Below are 17,765 nucleotides of genomic sequence, written 5' to 3'. Positions count from 1 at the left end.
GAAAGTGATGTACCCTCGTTGACTTAAGGCTCATTTTAACAATACAAATCAGTGTATCGAGATTATCATGTAGGTAATTTTCACCACCTCTTGATAATGTAAACATGACAGACCTAAGTTAAAATGTGGTTTTAGCTTAATCCTGTTATAATGAAGATGTTTTAAGAGAATGGAGTCCGAGGTTAATTCCTAGTAAAGCTAACAAAATAAGACAAAACATATTAGTAAATACGTTTATAATATATAATTTATGTTCATTGTGAATTTCAGAATAAATTGAAGCTGATGTTTTCTGATTAATATGTAACAATAAAGCTATAAAACCTTTCTTTCTTACTAACATGCTGGAATGTTATCGATTTCAACAGCCGTTGAGCATGTTTAATAATTTACACACCTGGGCGATTTCACACTTCAGTTATATTTTGCAACACCATTTTATTGGTATACCGTGGACTTGGAACAAGCTATAATACATCATAAATTTTAATGATGAATTTCACAATTTGTTGCTTTACAACGGAGGGAAATTAATGAGAAAAGATTCGACTTATCAAATAAGTTCACTACAATATTGAATGTTGATGCTTATATTCGAATTAAAACCAGGTAGATATTTGTGGTGTAGTTTTGAACTGAAAAGAAACCGTAAATAGCGTCTTGAATGAAAATATAAATTCTGAACCACGGTCTTTGGTTTTAAAGTATGTTTTGGATACCTTTGATAAAATACATATGCATGATTTTCAATAACCTTATAGCGTCAGAAATACTCAGATTTTGTAATGGCATATCGATTAACTTTACATGAATATCAAATAACCCTGTTTTGTGGGAATCTTAATGATACAATATGTGATATGAAATATATTGTGTGTGTGTGTTTCATACACTGTTTGTCATGTGGTTACCATAATGAACTGACATGGCAAAACAATTATCGATCGATTGCGAGGGTTTTTGAATGCTTAAAATACCATTGTTGATACGGAATTTAGCATTGTATATCCAGTCCCATTTTTTAATGATAAAAAAGAGACTTTCTTTAATTTCCAATTTGTTGGTGTGAAACCTGTTACATACATACTGGCATTTCCTTAACCTAAATTTAATAAAAGACTAAGCATAGACTAGGCATAGTCTGGTTCTGGGTGTAATAACTTATGAAACAAACCATACCTCGGAAACTAAATCTCTTGCTTTTTGTCGGATGCCTCAATATGTTCTACTGTACTTACTTTTGGTGCATGGACGTATGAACTTTACTCCTTATCTGAACTAAGACCGGATGTTGGTGTAGGAATTTGTCCTCCTCCTCTTCCTCCTCCATTACATCACGGAGCAATACGTTTGGGCACTCAGTGAAAATATTTTTTTCACAGAATACCATTTGGCATAGCTCTTCTGCGCATACGTTCAATATTTAATTGCCTTTTTCATGGCTGAATTTCACAATTATATCAACTAAAATATTAATTCAAGAACTCAAGTACAGGTTCTTATTACAAAAAGAAAAAAAAACAGATTTAAGAAAAACAAAGATAAAGCTATGATAAGCTCATCTAAAATTGTGACTGAAAAATACATATGGTCGTTGGTCAGTGGCACTTCCTTTGTACCTCTTATTACCTCACCCACGTGTTTACTTATGAAACACACCATACCACCCAAATAAATCATATGCTGTAAGTCGGATTCCTCAATATTATATTGTACTTAAACAACAATTACCAGACACGAAAGCTGTGGGAATCATCTCACTTATAAAACCTGTGTTGAAAACCTGTGTAGTAAACATCTGTTTTAAAATTTAACGACCGTTCAAGATTTGGATATTAAATGAGCATGCGGTGAAGTTATTAACTGTCTTAGAACATACTATTTGCAGGTTTACCAGCGGGGAAGAGTTTTTCAAGAACGCTTGATATAACATACCGCAGTGACGGCGACTTCTTGGAGATTGACGTCGGTAAAAAGGTCGTTCAGAATATGCGGACTTTCTGATTTAACCCCGGATAACAGTACGTGCCAGCCTCATTGGATGGCTCGCCAATGAAGGTAGGTCATAATGTATTAAGATAACACGCAATATATAACACGGCCATGAATAAAGCCGGTTATGATGGCACGCCAGCGAATGTTATTATATTATAATTAGATAACATGGTCACGTATTAATTCGCCTCGCTTGAAAACACTCTAGTGAATGTGAAGTTATTGTAAGTCGTCGATCAGAAGGCGGCGTCTCTATTTGTATTCAATTTTCATTTTGCTTATGGAAGGAGACGTATGCATTCAGGCGTTTACAATAATCTTCTTTTAATTGCCTCGATAATAAACGGTCTTTTTTGTTTAAAAGAAATATTTGTTGATGCTACATATTGTAATGCTATTTATCGGGTAATGCTCATCTGTCTGTCATATTGGTTATTTTTGATAGTTTAAGTTGTCTCAAGACAGAATTTTACAAATGTAATTTCAATGTTAATGAAAGACCTATACATTGTAACACAAGCATAGTTTCGGCGACATTGATTTCCATGCATCAACCTTTTCTTGTTAGAAAGCATAGTCATTGCTCACTGACAAGCTTTGCATGAAGATTAGGTTATACTATAACTGACGCATTCACGTCCAGTCCCTCGTTGATATGTTATCGTTTACCAGTAAATCCATCAAACTGCTAATTTGAGTTTCATTTGATTGCATGAATTGGAAAAAGATAAAAAAATTCATTTGAAGATATGAAGATAAGTTAAGAAATAGATCATTGCTGAGTATAGTTGTAAGACATATGAATTTATCTATTCTTCACTGCGAGATCATAAAATGCACATTCCACGAAAGTTTTAATGCTTGTTATTTTTAATTAAGATATAACTGATGAATAGTTTGCGAATTTATACTGACCCCTCTGTTTTGTATCAAACGGTCGATAAACATAATTTCCAAAAAGGTTTTTGCATAATTTGTTGTTTTGTTTAACAAATAGCCTTTAGTATGAATCTGTACTTAAAACATTTTCAATTCGACAAAAGAGAGAAGTTTTGTTCGAAAAACTAAGTATTCAAGATTTAAAACCAATAATTTATACAGATATATATTTTAATCATTATATTCGAATCTAGTAATACAATTAATAATATTGTTTTAATATTCCATAAAAGATGAATACATGTCAAAAAGAATGGTTCTTATGAAGGAAACCGAGTCTAATTTGAATGAAATGAGCATTAAACACGGTATTCCTACCTCAGGAGACTAGAATAGATCACAGTAAATTTTTATGCATTCAACAATCATTTAATATTTTGCGCTTTCTGCTATTAAATACACGGTAACAATCTAATTTTTACCATTGATTTTTTCCATAATTGCATTATTTACTAAGAAGTAAAGGTTTATAGGTCGAAATTGAATTTTGTTATACACGTGTATGTATTGATTTTGAATTAGAGTGTCACATTAAGTGAGATGGAATTATAGCTTTGTGTACTGAACTTTACTAGACGAAGAAGAAACAGACGTGTTAGGTTCTGAACATGTAAAGACAGCGCCAACATGACAGAGGTAGGTACATGTACATTAGATTAATAGTATCTCGTTCAGTGTCGTAAGGGCTTCAACCTTATGCCTCTAAAACAGGGTTTTAATATTCAACAACTGGGCTTATAAATATGCAATAACGATCGCAAAATGATATTTGTATGAACTAAACGTGCATCTACTTATATCTTCAGTTGAGGGACAGGTGCTGAAAATGACAAAATTAAGTTATTTCAATGTTTGCCCATTACCACATTTATGACAGGCATAGATTATGTAACGAAAAATAAAACAACCTCTCTTGGAATCAAAAACAGAACAGAACAGACATTTTGTTCTGACTTTTACAATAGTCACATTGATACCGCAATCTTAAGTCATATACCACCGTCTACATACATCACCTAAACTCGAGTAAATCCACTCAAAGATAAAGGGCTAATCCTTAAAAGGTAGCTGGCCTAAGCAAATTCAAGGCTTCACTTCATGACATCATGCAGTCTAATAAATGAACGCTTCATTGTTCACGTCTTAATTTATAAATTGGTCGCAATGATATTCTTGACAGCTACTTGTATTACCGGGATTTATTAGTTCATTATCAACAGCGCATTTAATGCGGTTTTGACAATATTCAAACTATACATAATTATGAATAATGTGAATATTGAAATATATATTTCGACCAATTTATCATATCATCGATTTCTTGTTTTGCTGTCAGGTTTTCTGCCATTTAAGGTCTATTAAATGACCGATATATTATGATTGATATGTGTGCATACAAAATGGCAATGTTTGCCAATGAATCGTTACATAAATTAATGCATGAAGCAAGAGCTGGTGAAAGCTTATCGATAGATAAACATCCTGACATATTACATTCTTTTAACTTATTTCCAAAGAGACTGAAAGCACAAATGTATGCCATTTGTATAGACTGTTAATCTAGATATCTGTTAAATGCAATTAAAAACATCAGCTAGTATAACATAATAACATAATATTGTTTCATTTTTTTCACTGGATATTACGTAAACATATATTCATACTGCGGGAAACGAGCGCCAAAGCGACGCACTTGCTTCGCTTTGTATATACAAGTGTTAATTATATCTTTTCATATTATATAACAGTAAATATAACATCTTTATAAGCTCATGTCGATCAAATCACATTAAAAAACTTATAAGTTGCTGAATAAGTGGTGCAGTTTGTCATAGTGGTTATGTGTTCAGAGTCTCATGCAAATAGTATTTAATATTTCTATCATGTTATGACCTACACTGAAGTATAAACTTTATTTGCCAATCTGTTATCATATGTGTCAGTCAAAGTAAAACACGTTATTTGTATTCAGAAACATCAAAATATTTATTTACTTTCTATAGACATAAAGTATGAATATTTGATACCAATTGCAATATAAGGCCACACCAAATTGATATTTCGTTCCTCGGATTTACCGCTCCTATTTTTTTGAAAATGTAAAAAAAAAAAAAATATTTGTTTGTGCGCCCGCACCTCCATTTTGATCGCCAAACATTTTTTTTCAGGTAATAATTTATTAAAAGGCTAAAAATAATCAAATATAATTTTTTACGCTAGTTTTCGTGTTTTTTTAAAGGGAAGTTACCGATGCGTAGTGTTTTTATACTGTATCTCGATCGGTTTAGCATGGGTTTCAATAAATTCAATCAAAATGGCGGCTTCCGGTATAAATAATGTGGCTCGAAGTTTGGAAATTAAATCTTATTTAATCAATGTATCAAGCTCATTTTTGATCAAATTCTGACAAAACAACAGTTTTGAACATATATCTTTTCACAAATAGCGATATAAACACTGGACTGGATATACCTCAACATAAGTAAGCCTAAGTTTATCACCTTATATTTTGTTTTTATTTGCAGCATAATCTGGGATTGTAATGCACTTATCAATTGTAACCACTTCCCCGCCCACCCCTTGCCCTTGTTCCAGGGGTATACCGGGGACAGCAGAGGAAATGGGCTGTGTTTTTACCTTTCAGGTGACCCGGCAGAGCCTAGTGAATGTGGTTTTGTCTTCATATTTAAAATAGTCGGGAATGGGCCTCACATAGTTATTCGGGGTTGCGGGGCCATTTGGCATGGATTTTAACAGCAGTGTGTCCCTGCAGGTCGGGTATTTAACCCGGGTTTTGAGACACCGGAAGTCAAAGTACCCGCTATTTCGGACTTGGGGGGGGGCATAAACAATTGGCTGGTGCATAAAAACATCTAAATAACCAAAAAAAGTACAAAAAGTACTCTGAAAAATACCCTTGTTCTTTTTGTTGTAATAAGCACATGTCATTGCATTTCCTGTGATAATAAAAACAAAATATAGTCTATGTTATAAGGAGTCTGATGTTTGATGATGTCTGTGTAAGTGATCATTTTTTACAAATCCAAAATCAATCCTAAATTATGTCTAAATACAGTTGCATATGATGTTAAACTGATTCAGGTAGATTTATATAAGTCGTTTCAAACTTTTTACTAAAAGCAGGGTTATTTATTATTATGAATGCTCGTCATATTTAAGTACGTTTTAATTATATAAGAAATTTGATCCAACCATATAATGTTTGTACTAAACGGATGAATAAATAGTATGTATTCCGACATTTTCCCAATGTCCATTAGAGGTTCAGTTCAAAATGGCATTAAAATGGGTTTAAGGGCAATTATTTTGAATAATCTTTCTTATTTTTATTGAATATAAGGAAAAATATATTTTTCGCTCTTCGCTCGCTTCGGTTTTTATGAAAAATGACAATTCTTTTTTTTTTTCGCTCGCTCGCTCCAATTTTTTTTGGCAAAAATCCGAGGAACTAAACATTAATTTGGTGTGGCCTAACATCACAAAACATGTTAGTGTATGTTTTATATATATCATAGACTTGAGATTTATTTTAATTTACCCATTATAATTCATTATTTACCACTCAACTTCCATTCCTTAAATGAACTGCTTTTCGGCAATTGCGTTTATCATCCGATGAACGCAACATCTTCGGATAATTTTCGTATCGCAATTCATCGCATAACAATATACATGAAAATTGTTCATCTTGTTATTGTTTGTATTGTCTCAGCAAGTCCCATAAAATATAAATCAACACTTTAGAAAGTGTTAATTTATGTTATGTTAAATGTATTGTTTTCATAAGTGTATCAATTTTACGTTTCAACGTGATTTCAAATGGTTGATCTTTTCCCGCGTTATTGTGACGTCATTTGATAAAATGTTTCCGGTTACAGTCGGGTCGTTCCATTTATAAGAAAAGATTACTGAAAGGTTTTCTTAAATGAAATGAAGTATTGTTTTAACATTTCTTAAATGAAATGATGAACTATTAAATATAAGTTCATTCCTAAAACGACTAGTGTGTAAATGCTTAGAGGTAATATGTACTACTTTATATCACAATTGACACTGTATAAATATTTATTACATGCTTAATGGACATTTATATTGATATTTTGTTTCAAACATTGAGATAACATTTCGATATTTTGCACAGTTTTGACATTTAAGCTCGCTCTCACACCAAATCAAACGTCATAACGAAAAGGGCTGGGACACAATTTCAACAACGTCATTTCTAAAAAAACTTTACGTTCGCATACACATTGGCGCACTGTTCTTTTAAACAATGACTAAAAGTCATTTTATATTAATTTAGGCATACAATATAAACACACCAAACGTGATTATTTCACTCGTGGCTATGACAATCGTGATGATCCAAAATAAACAGGACTGGCGTACTCATAACAACATAGAGTTGTCAAGTGTAACAATATATATACCGTTTTAACCCGCTAAGTATAAATTTTTGTGCTCACTAAGTGAAATATATTGTGATATCTATATTTTATAGAAAGAATTTGACGTTTATGGCTTTTAAAAGCAAAGTACAACTTTTCAAAGGTCAAAATGTCAGGGTCTTTGTCCATACTTCAGTAGCTTTGAGTCTGCTTGGTATGGTATTTCCATTGTATGTTGGTAAGTTCTGTTCTGTCACATTCTCCTTAACAACATTGGAACATTTGGGGTGATTATCTTAAAGCCTGACTATGAACATAAACCTTGGATTGAAAAACAAAAAATACAATTTAATGTATATCTTAACAACAATAAATTGATGAAAAGTATTTTAATAGTTTCTATTTAAGTAAAACATGAATTACATCTCCCGTTCTTCCACTGAAATAGTTGGCATATTTTGTGAAAGCTATTTTGCCTTAAAATGTTTTTTTGAACATTTTGGTCTTAATTTACTTCTAGTTTGATGTTCATACCTATTTATATAACAAATATGATATACCAGTAAATTTAAACTAGGATGCTCAACATGGTATCAATATAATTTATATCCTATATATTATTGAATTTCATCATTTCCTACCAACCTTTAACCTTCCCATTTCAGCTTGAAGCATTCCTGATAATTTCCCTCAACAGCCTGAAATAATCAACAAGCAAATATTTAACAAGCAAAAGCTCTAGAAAAAATCTCAAGGAAATGGAATATCAATTCCAATCTAAAAGCAGTCAGTGCATTAACTGCAGATAGAAACTATGGTTTAATGCTTGGATTTATCTTTTACGTTTTTACTTTATTTAGGATTGTTGGGATAAGAGTGAGGATTGTGCACGTAATCTGGTTTAACCTATAGTAAATATACATTTTACTGACCGTTCCAAGGCGGTACCGTGATAAACAAACCTAGTTTTTAAGTAGTATGAAGTGTATAATTTCTGCACTGAGTTGTTTGTGAGTTTGTGTTGTTTTTCAATGGTTCTGGTTGGTGATGGTTTATTTTTATGATCTGTCTTTGGCGTTACCCCATGTCATTAAACAGGGTTTACGTTTAAACGTTTTGCTACTGAGCTTGTTTCTGTAGTTTTTTACATACATATTAACAGTTAAATACTACAATAATCCTTTTCCATACCATACGAATACCAATGGCCAATGTAAAATGATAACATTGTGACCCATGCATGGTATTAAACTAGCCAATAATCCAACTTTTTCTTGTGACAGTGTTTTTTGCAATGAATATTTTCATATTAAGCATCATTGCTCGCCTTTAAAAGTATGATAATAAGACAAATAATTCAATGTTTTTCACAACATAATAATGCACAGACTACATGCCACAATGGCAGGTTAAATTACATTAATACATATGGTACTAAATTACTAACACATTTGTGCAAGGTTTTCACGATTATTTGCATGACTCGGACATTATCAGTTTTGCGGCACAGGACGATAATCGATTATCATTTTGCGGCCGAAGAACGGCGACTTAAAAATAATATCATAACCAAATAATTGCAATTTATTGATTAGCTTGAATAGAATTACTTATGAAAATCGTAAAGGGAGGCAAATGCGAAACCAGTTTAGGAAAAGATGCTGGTGTTCGATAACCAGTGAATACTACTAGAGCAGAGTCATTTATTCAGCGTTTACATTCGTAATTAAACCAAACGAAGAAGCAATATTGTATTCACTAATAAAGACAGCAGTTTTGTACATACATGAATACGAGGCATTTGTCTTCTTAAGTACAGAAAGTTGTTCTACTTGCTACAAGTTCGTTTTTTATTAAATTGAATTGTGAAATTCAAGACATGAAAGAAATATATCATTGATTCGTACAAAACGAATTCGGATGGACATGTTGCTGAAAAATTGAAATTGATGTTAAATATAATATATTTACATTTATAGAGCCCTGCTTTTCAGCAATGCTAATGTTCGAAATTGGTCACTACAGCATATTTAAATTATAAAAAAACCTTGGTCGTCACCAACATTAATGTTCGAAACAGTTCGGTAAATGCTCAGAATATATAAGTGAAGAAGTCACGCTCGCAAATACATGAAACAATAGCGATTAATACTTATATTTACATTTTAAACAAAAAATTACCATTCACTCTTAAAGTGGCTAATGTTATGTTAAATAAATGGATACATAAATACGTTTGCATAAAAGAACAGACGTCTACAATGTAAATCATTGGCAAGACAGCGCTAATCCAATCAGAATGCAGTACTGATGTCAAAACCAGCTGTGATATACATAATTTGAACGCCAGGTGTCAGCATACAATTGACTAGAGAAATGTTGATATTTTTTGTCAATGCACTAGTAATTGTTGAGATATATATGACATTCGATACCGGAATACCGATTTAACCAAAAGCGTTACTGTACGTGTTTGTGTGTGTGGGCTTGTTTAACATTTACACTGAACACTTTGAGACTTAAGACAATACTCAGTAGATAGTAAACTGTATGTTAATATGATTGTCAGCTTGACTATAAAGATTTAATGTTCAGTAAGACTTGTAAATGTGTGAGGTGTTTATGTCACTGATAAAAGGTAAAGGTGCACTTGCTTGCGCTCTTTCTCCTGACTAGGAATTATTTTGCAATGTTCTGCAAGATTCCAGACGCATGCTTCCCTAGCGAGTAATATTATTTTAATAGCTGCAAAACGTTTGTACACGTGCCATCTATCAGTAACAAGTGCACTCATTATAATAGGCTGATTCGTTTGTCGGGTTGGAAAAGAAAAAAACAACATTATAAGTGTGCTATATTTTGGATGGAAATTATTCAATTTATTGCAGTCTTTTTATTCTTAGGCATTATTTTTATAGGGTTATTAAGTCCAAGCTGAAAATAGAAACGTTTTGATGAAAACATGTTTCAGTACAGGTTTTTTCATTGGTACGTTCAACAACTAGCTGAAAGTAACATGTATTAAACTATAGTTTTAGGCGAGTAAGCTTTTAAGTCCAATTTCTTAACAAAATATTCACAAAGGGACCCCGATCAATGGTATGAATCAATGTCCGTACCTATGTGCATGAAAGGTGGAGCGCATTTCCATAGACATGTCCAAGCATAAAGGTATGTCATTCCTTAACGTGTAAGGAAAATTTAATAGGCGTACAGAACAATTCATAACACGTTTATTTTACAGGATTTCATTGACAAAATGTATACAAAAGGGGTAAAGAAATATAATTATGTAATATATGTCGATTTTCTCAAGGCGTGTGACCTAGTCAGTAGACCTTATCCGAAATCCGTTCATTTAATCGTGTATAGGGTAGATATATAAATCCATTAGAGCAATGATAACATCATTTCAAATAATGATTGTCCAACCAGTATTAAACAAGTTTTTCTATGCTCCCTGGTATAGTTTGTTTTTTTTGTAAATTAGTTAGTTAAGCAAATAGAAAACAGCGAACTGAAAGAAATTTAGCTTTTCCCTGATTGGAGTGAAATACTTTGCCAACTGTTTGCAGACGATTTGGCTTTACTAGGGGACACTGTAGTAGACCTTCAAAGATTACTTAACAAACAATCAGAATTTTCACAGGCTTTAACCTTACGGTCAATATTAAAAAAATCTCGAACACTGAAAAGTTGTATTTTAAAAATGAAGGATTGAAAGTTGTGAACGGTTTACAATATGTTTGTGTATTCCTTTTATAACAACTATCATTTCCAAGAAAGACAAAAGGACAGGCAACTACTGGGGAGCGAGTACTTATTTCGTTGTTATCAAAATTTTACAAATTTGGTCAGCTTAATCTGAAGTCCTTGAAAACATTTGATACATAAAAAATGCACCAATATAAGCATATGGTTCAGAATAATGGGGTACTGAACACGTTGTACAATTGAATATATCCAAATGTACGCGTTTAAATGTAAAGCAAATATACGTGTCCCACAGACAACAGCATACATAGCAGTTCAGTTTTGTTAATCAAAATTTCAACCTTATAAATTATATGATTCAGTTGTTGTACAATTTGCAACAAAATTTCCGTATGAGGACGCAATATTAAGACGTGTTCATCAGTTCCAAATCAAACAGTAAATGTCATGATCACGCAGTTGTGTTATATGTTAGGAATTTGAGGTTGATCTTGAATGATTTCAAATTGATAGCATAGCTTATGTTAGACCTCTACTACAGCTCGGTATTATATTTGAATTAATTACTGTTCATCGGAATTTCGATGTTCAAGCATCCTGTTTTATATCGAAGAATAAATAGTCAAACGTTGTCAAAGAACAAATATAAACGTAATAAAATGTGTTGCATATTGTTGGCGTTTTATGCCGCCTATCGTTTGCGCCTTATGTCGCCAATGGTTGACGCCTCATATCGCATATTGATGGCGCCTTATGTCGCCAATTGAATTGGAATCAGTTCTAATTTCAGCATATGTCTTGACATATTGAGCTCTCAAACGATCGTTTGTATTACTCAAGTATTTTATATCATGGCGTTGGCGCTTCTTTAAACTCAACTTAGTTTCCAAACGTTTGAATTTATTGCAAAATATTTGTTCTCATATGCGTTGTTTATGTTTTGATCAGTCATTTGATGATTAAATGACGTGTTCAGTTTTAACACTTGCTTTGGTTTAATGTTTTACCATGAAACGAAATGGATGCATAAATATACATTTTATGTTACTTAGTAATTCCAAAATAAGTAGAATTTAGGTTTTACGAAATACGATTTATAATGAAATATGACTTAATTGATGTCTGAAAGGCAGCTGGTGGCAGAACGCCGTAGGAGGCTGTACCGGGTGACATCAATTTAAGAATCAAGAGGCATGCCTACTGTCGTCTGCTGCGGCGAAACATGACACGCGCGCGTTCTAATAATTATATCATAATTTCATAAGATATCATATTTTATTACGAACAATTGCTTTCCTTTCCATCCTATGTTGGATTTATTAGTGTGTAAGTTGATAAATATCAATCACCTGTGGTCATGTAACTGATACTTAACTGTTGTGCCTTTTATTGAGGAAATACGAATTCGTCTGGGGATATATACTTAACAGAAAGACAGGCATTTTAGAAGGTGAGGTAGTTCTGCTAAATAATGTCACGATAATGGTATTATTCGATCTTAAAAGAGACCCCTTAACAAAACAAATCTTTGTCAGTTCTACTCCTTTTTACTGAACCAAATAAAATTAACTAATCTATGTACTTTTTCAATATCGTCAAACTAAGGACTAATACATAATTGATATTCGTCTCCAATAAAAATGGAATTGCAACACAGAAAATAACGGGCTTTTCGAGCTATGTATTGTATTGCTTTATCTACCAGTGTTAATACGAATTTGATGTACGAAAGTAGAAATCCACTGTTTTTCAGTGGTACTTGTTAAGTGTCTGTTTGGGCCTTCGAACAAACTCATAGTTAAATTTGAACTGCTGATCGCATATTGTTTATTTTGTTATTTTATGAATATGAAACAAGCCTTTGGAGTTACATGCAGACATTGTATCGATTTCAAGCCGCTGAATTTTATGATAAACAAACATGAACTACTTGCGATTTTATGCTGTATTCAATAGGTTGCGGGAACATTTTATTGGTCGACTGTGCACGCGGAAACACATATACTACTGCAAAATACTCACGTTATGAGTTTCGTAATTAGTTATATTGCTATTCGGCAAGTTAACTAGAAATAGTTTATTTAAAGTATTTGAACTATTGCTATCATATGGTTTTATTTGTGCGAAACATAAAGGTATGCAGGTAAAATGTTAAGAGGTGGATTCCTTGGTTGTATTATAACTGAACATGAGCTAAATTAATCATTTTCAATTTATTTTAGCTTAATGTCGTCAACATATTTACCTTTTTATTTTTCAAATAACTGTTTTAACATCGTTCCAATAACATATGTACATACTGGGCGAAATAATTTATCTTTTTAGTGTAAAATACATCAAAATACAACTGTGTTTAAAGCTTCCACATGTTGTTAATACTAGCAGGTTTGCCCGCGGTTAAAAAATGAGTTTTGCAAAAACGTGAGAATGGATATAAAATACAGCCGGAGATGTCCGGCGAAGTCTTGAAAATTGAAGTCGGTATGCAGGGCATTCAACACACACTGACCTTCATATTCAACCCCGAGGATGAGTACGAGTTGATCTCTCTGGATATCTCTCCAAGATAGAAATTCGTCAAGTCGTGATGGTTTTTATGTTGGTTATTTCATAAGATATAGTTCCATGGAATATTTTTACACTAGCTAATGGTTAAAAGGTGGCAACTCGCTTAACATTTACCAATTTCAAACAAACAATGAATGATTGTCACAATAATTAGCCAAAGACATTTGATTATCTTGGAAAAAACATCAGTTACTTCACGCATATACAAAATAGACCAAACACACTTATACCGATACAACATTCATATTCATGAAGACACAAATGAATCACATTTACAGTCAGCCAAACAATGGAGAAGTTTCCCTGGGGTTAAACGATGTTTCAGTTTCTCAACGAACTATCATCAACGCATAATCAATCTATATGAAGAGCTATATACATCAACAATGCCGCGATATTTCAACAATAATAAATAGGACAACATTGTCTACTACAGATTATGCGGGATGCTGCATGGAAAAACGGGTATATAAAAATTGTTTTAAAGCTTTCAGTCCTTTGATTGTATGAATTTTGCAGATTCATGTTTTCTTTTAACCGTCTTTGGCTGGCTCGGAATGTTTTTGCAAGTCACGTCATTTTCTTCAAATATTTTACATAGGTAATCATTTGGAAGAAAATATTAGCTAATAGATGTCGCTTTCATTTTTTATAATGTTTTCTTTATTTGTTCCCAGTTTTAGTACAATGATAATAATTTAAAATGGAACTCTATGATCACACATAGGTGAAACCTTTTATATTTTATTTTATACAGTATATATGCAAAGTGCTGTTTGCGGAGTTTTGTGCTGTTGTTCCATGTTTCTTGTTTGTGATGTTTTGTTTTTGAGTGCTATGTCCTACCCTGTGCCATTAAACGGGGTTTTCACATTAGTATTGTAACGAAACTTATGTTGTTGTTATTACTTATAAAAGAGTATCCATTGTTTATAGCCTCAAACTTTTTAACAATGGAAAAGTGACAAGATTGTTGTACAATATGAAGACACTATTAAATGAATAATGTTTAGTCGAAATCGTGATTAATTTGTACTTTCGTTTATTTTTAAGTATTGTTCTTGTTATCAAAAATATATCGGGGTATTTTTTCTCCCATAACAAAAAAGCTGTGCTCCAATCTGCTTTAAAAACATGGCTGGATACACCTTTGCAAAGCAGAAAAGAGAGCTAATTTCAAAGCACTTCGCGGAAAGTTTTTTCTGATTGCAGAACGTTCTATTTTCAATTAACACGAAGTACCACTTCGGACGTTTAAAGTGTTTCCAACTTATTTTAGATAGTAAATTCATTAAATGATTGAAGTGCATTTCATTTTAAGAGTCATTATTCGATAATAATATTATAACTCCTAATCATGTTGTTGCAAAATTTGTGAACAGTTTGATGAACGATAAAACAACATGAAGCACATGTGTTTTGAAAGGATTTTTTATAATTATTTCCTAACAGTTTTCGCACTTTTTAAATTCGTTTTTCGGTAATTGGTAAATTGTTGTTCGTCTATCCCTACCACGTTAAGCTGATAAACAATATATAAAGGGTTAATGAAAGTTTTTCTGTTTGGTAAAGTACGTGTCTTTTGTATTGGGAAAGTTGAAGGCGACACAATGATAGCTGTAGGCGCTAAATATTAATACCTCGAGACAACATGATAATGTGAGGAACAAAATATTGATGTACTGAGACAAAATCACAGTTGAAGGTACAAAAGAGAAACGCTTTGAAGAGAAACGAACTTAGTGGAGTTCTAGATACGAGGTGAGACAATGTAGCTATGGATGACAATAAACAGAGTGGTTTATATCAAATTTGTAGTGCGAGGGTGAGCAAATCTGATCATCCGTAGAATTGTGAGGTGTAATTTCTATACAGTCTGGAACAAAATGCAGGAGCCTTTCTCGTTTGTATTTTGAGTTGAGGGACAGGTGTTCCAAATGACTAAATTATGTTTCTTTAATCATGTGATTTTTCTTTGCCGCAGGCCTCAATAATTTTCATTATACTGAAAAAACAGAAGAAACAGAATATGCAAAGTGTGTTTTCGCTAAAAGAGAACTGGATGATTTAGGGGAAAACATGCGTCATCTTTGACGATAAAAACACAGTGAAACACACATATTCGTTCAAGTCCAAGAAGTGTGAATACCAGTACTGCTGTTTAAGCACATGATATTGCAGAAAATCAGAATTGAATGAGTACCATATACAGTATGTACTGCAATATTAGATACGCAAACCATTTTAGTTATCTTTATCATCGCAGTATAAACCCGTTTGTTAATGGTTTCAAATTGTGGAAAACACATTCATATTTAGATTATAATGCAAATAAAAGTAGATAAAACTATGTATACATTGTGCTGTATGTAATATTGGTGTGATTTTCTTTCCTATTCCTGGAAACATATTTAGGTATATACGTACGCGGTCGATCTAGCAGCTAATATAAACCGTGAAATTTCTAGATTGTTACTAAATGTTGAAAGCTTACAAATGCGTTTTATCTTTGAAACGGAATAAGATATCATTTACATATCCTGTTGTTTTTTTAAAGTCCATTAAAATATTTGCTAAAAACCTAAGTTGTCATGTTTTGTCATTTTGCTTAATTTCTAAACATCGGTTTCGAACGCTAAAATATACAATAATGCAATCCATGTGCATAAAGGTAACTTGTTTTTAAGTAATAGAATAGTGATATAATAGATAGATTTATTTACAAAACAAGCAGCCGCCGTTTTAATTTATTAAGTGTAACCATCGTTTAAAACATATGACCTTTTATTATCATGAACATTTCACAGCCATCCAGCATCGTGCACGACAAAAATGACCTGGTTGCCTACGTTTCGAATGCGATATTCATACGATAGCAGATAATTGGTATAGTCTTATTTTGAAAGTAGACGTACTCAAGTTGTATTTTATTACAGTTGATGACATTTTTAGAAATTATTACAGGCAGAAATATTAAGAGCGGATCACATGTAAAAGTAAGCGTTTTTATATTTTCTTATCATATACGAGGTTATTCAACTAAATTGATTTTGATGTAAAGGTTAGCCTGAAAGCCTTTAATATCATTATGCACCATTTTGCCTCATTTTGTGATTCGGACGGCGCGTGTTAAACAATATTTTTTACTAATGGCGAGTGAACAAACACACGTAGTTTAAATAGTGCCGTCAAATGTAAAGCGGCGCCATCTTGAATAATTATTATTTTTTTCAAACAAGATGCTTGGATAAAGACTTGATATTTTGGCGACATTTTATTGCAGCAATTGTTATTAACATCAGAATCGAAATAGCACTCAAGAAAAAAACAAACGTGGATGAAAGTAATAAATAATACCTGGTACGGTGTTATTTTCTAGGATGTCTTTCGCGCGCTGAAAGTTTCTTAAAATGCAAATAAACATAATATGAGTTCTCATCACATAATTCGGAGTTAACCAATATCCGGACTGAATTATTTGGACAGTACACACGACAAGTTCAATACCTATCTAACGAGGAAATGTAGAATTAGATTCCGAACATTAACCAGGAAAGTAAATTTACCAGAACTGTATTCATGATGATGAGAAACGTTTCCGTTGTCGATTTGATAATGAATCGTTCCTTAGTGGCAAGGCTTAAGTGCACGCATTAAGTAAGGTAATGTACAAATCCACCGAAAAAATGTAACATATATATTCCATGCATCTTAATAAATTAACATGTATGACAACAACAACGTAAATAAAAACCGACGCATACTTTAACGTTGATAATGGGTTGCTGTTTGCTATTATGTGACAATCACTTTTAAGCCTTCAGGTCGCATGAACATCTTCTGAAGATTATCGCATAACGGGAAGCAATCTTCAGTTTTCCATATGCAGCTGAGCCAAAAATGCGAGTTATATTAATGATAAATAAAAATATTGAAATATGTTGTTCGAGCATTTCATTATGTCAATGATTTCCTGTTTTGATTTCCGATTTCCTGCAGAATTGGGCTCGATTCCATTAAGATACAACATGATTGATATGTTTGCATACGAATGGCAATGTTCGTCGATTAATCGTTTATACAATTATTACATAGAGCATGAGATTGTGAACGCTTATCGATATATAAACATTTTTTTCA

The 17,765-nt window shown here is 32.5% G+C and overlaps 1 protein-coding gene across 1 annotated transcript in view; it reads left to right on the top strand.

Annotated features, from left to right (window-relative positions):
* Positions 1-1,969: 1,969 nt before the first annotated feature.
* The window catches only part of LOC128223969 (fatty acid-binding protein 10-A, liver basic-like), a 57,819-nt gene continuing 42,023 nt past the window's right edge, over positions 1,970-17,765 (top strand). Inside the window, exon 1 of the mRNA XM_052933517.1 lies at positions 1,970-2,058. The gene's annotated coding sequence lies outside the window, so the exon portion shown is untranslated. The remainder of the gene's footprint in view (positions 2,059-17,765) is intronic.

The sequence above is a fragment of the Mya arenaria genome, chromosome 17 (genome assembly GCF_026914265.1).
Source record: "Mya arenaria isolate MELC-2E11 chromosome 17, ASM2691426v1".
Lineage (NCBI taxonomy): Eukaryota > Metazoa > Mollusca > Bivalvia > Myida > Myidae > Mya > Mya arenaria.
Note: the sequence above shows the minus strand (reverse complement) of the source record. Positions and strands in the feature narration are given on the sequence as shown.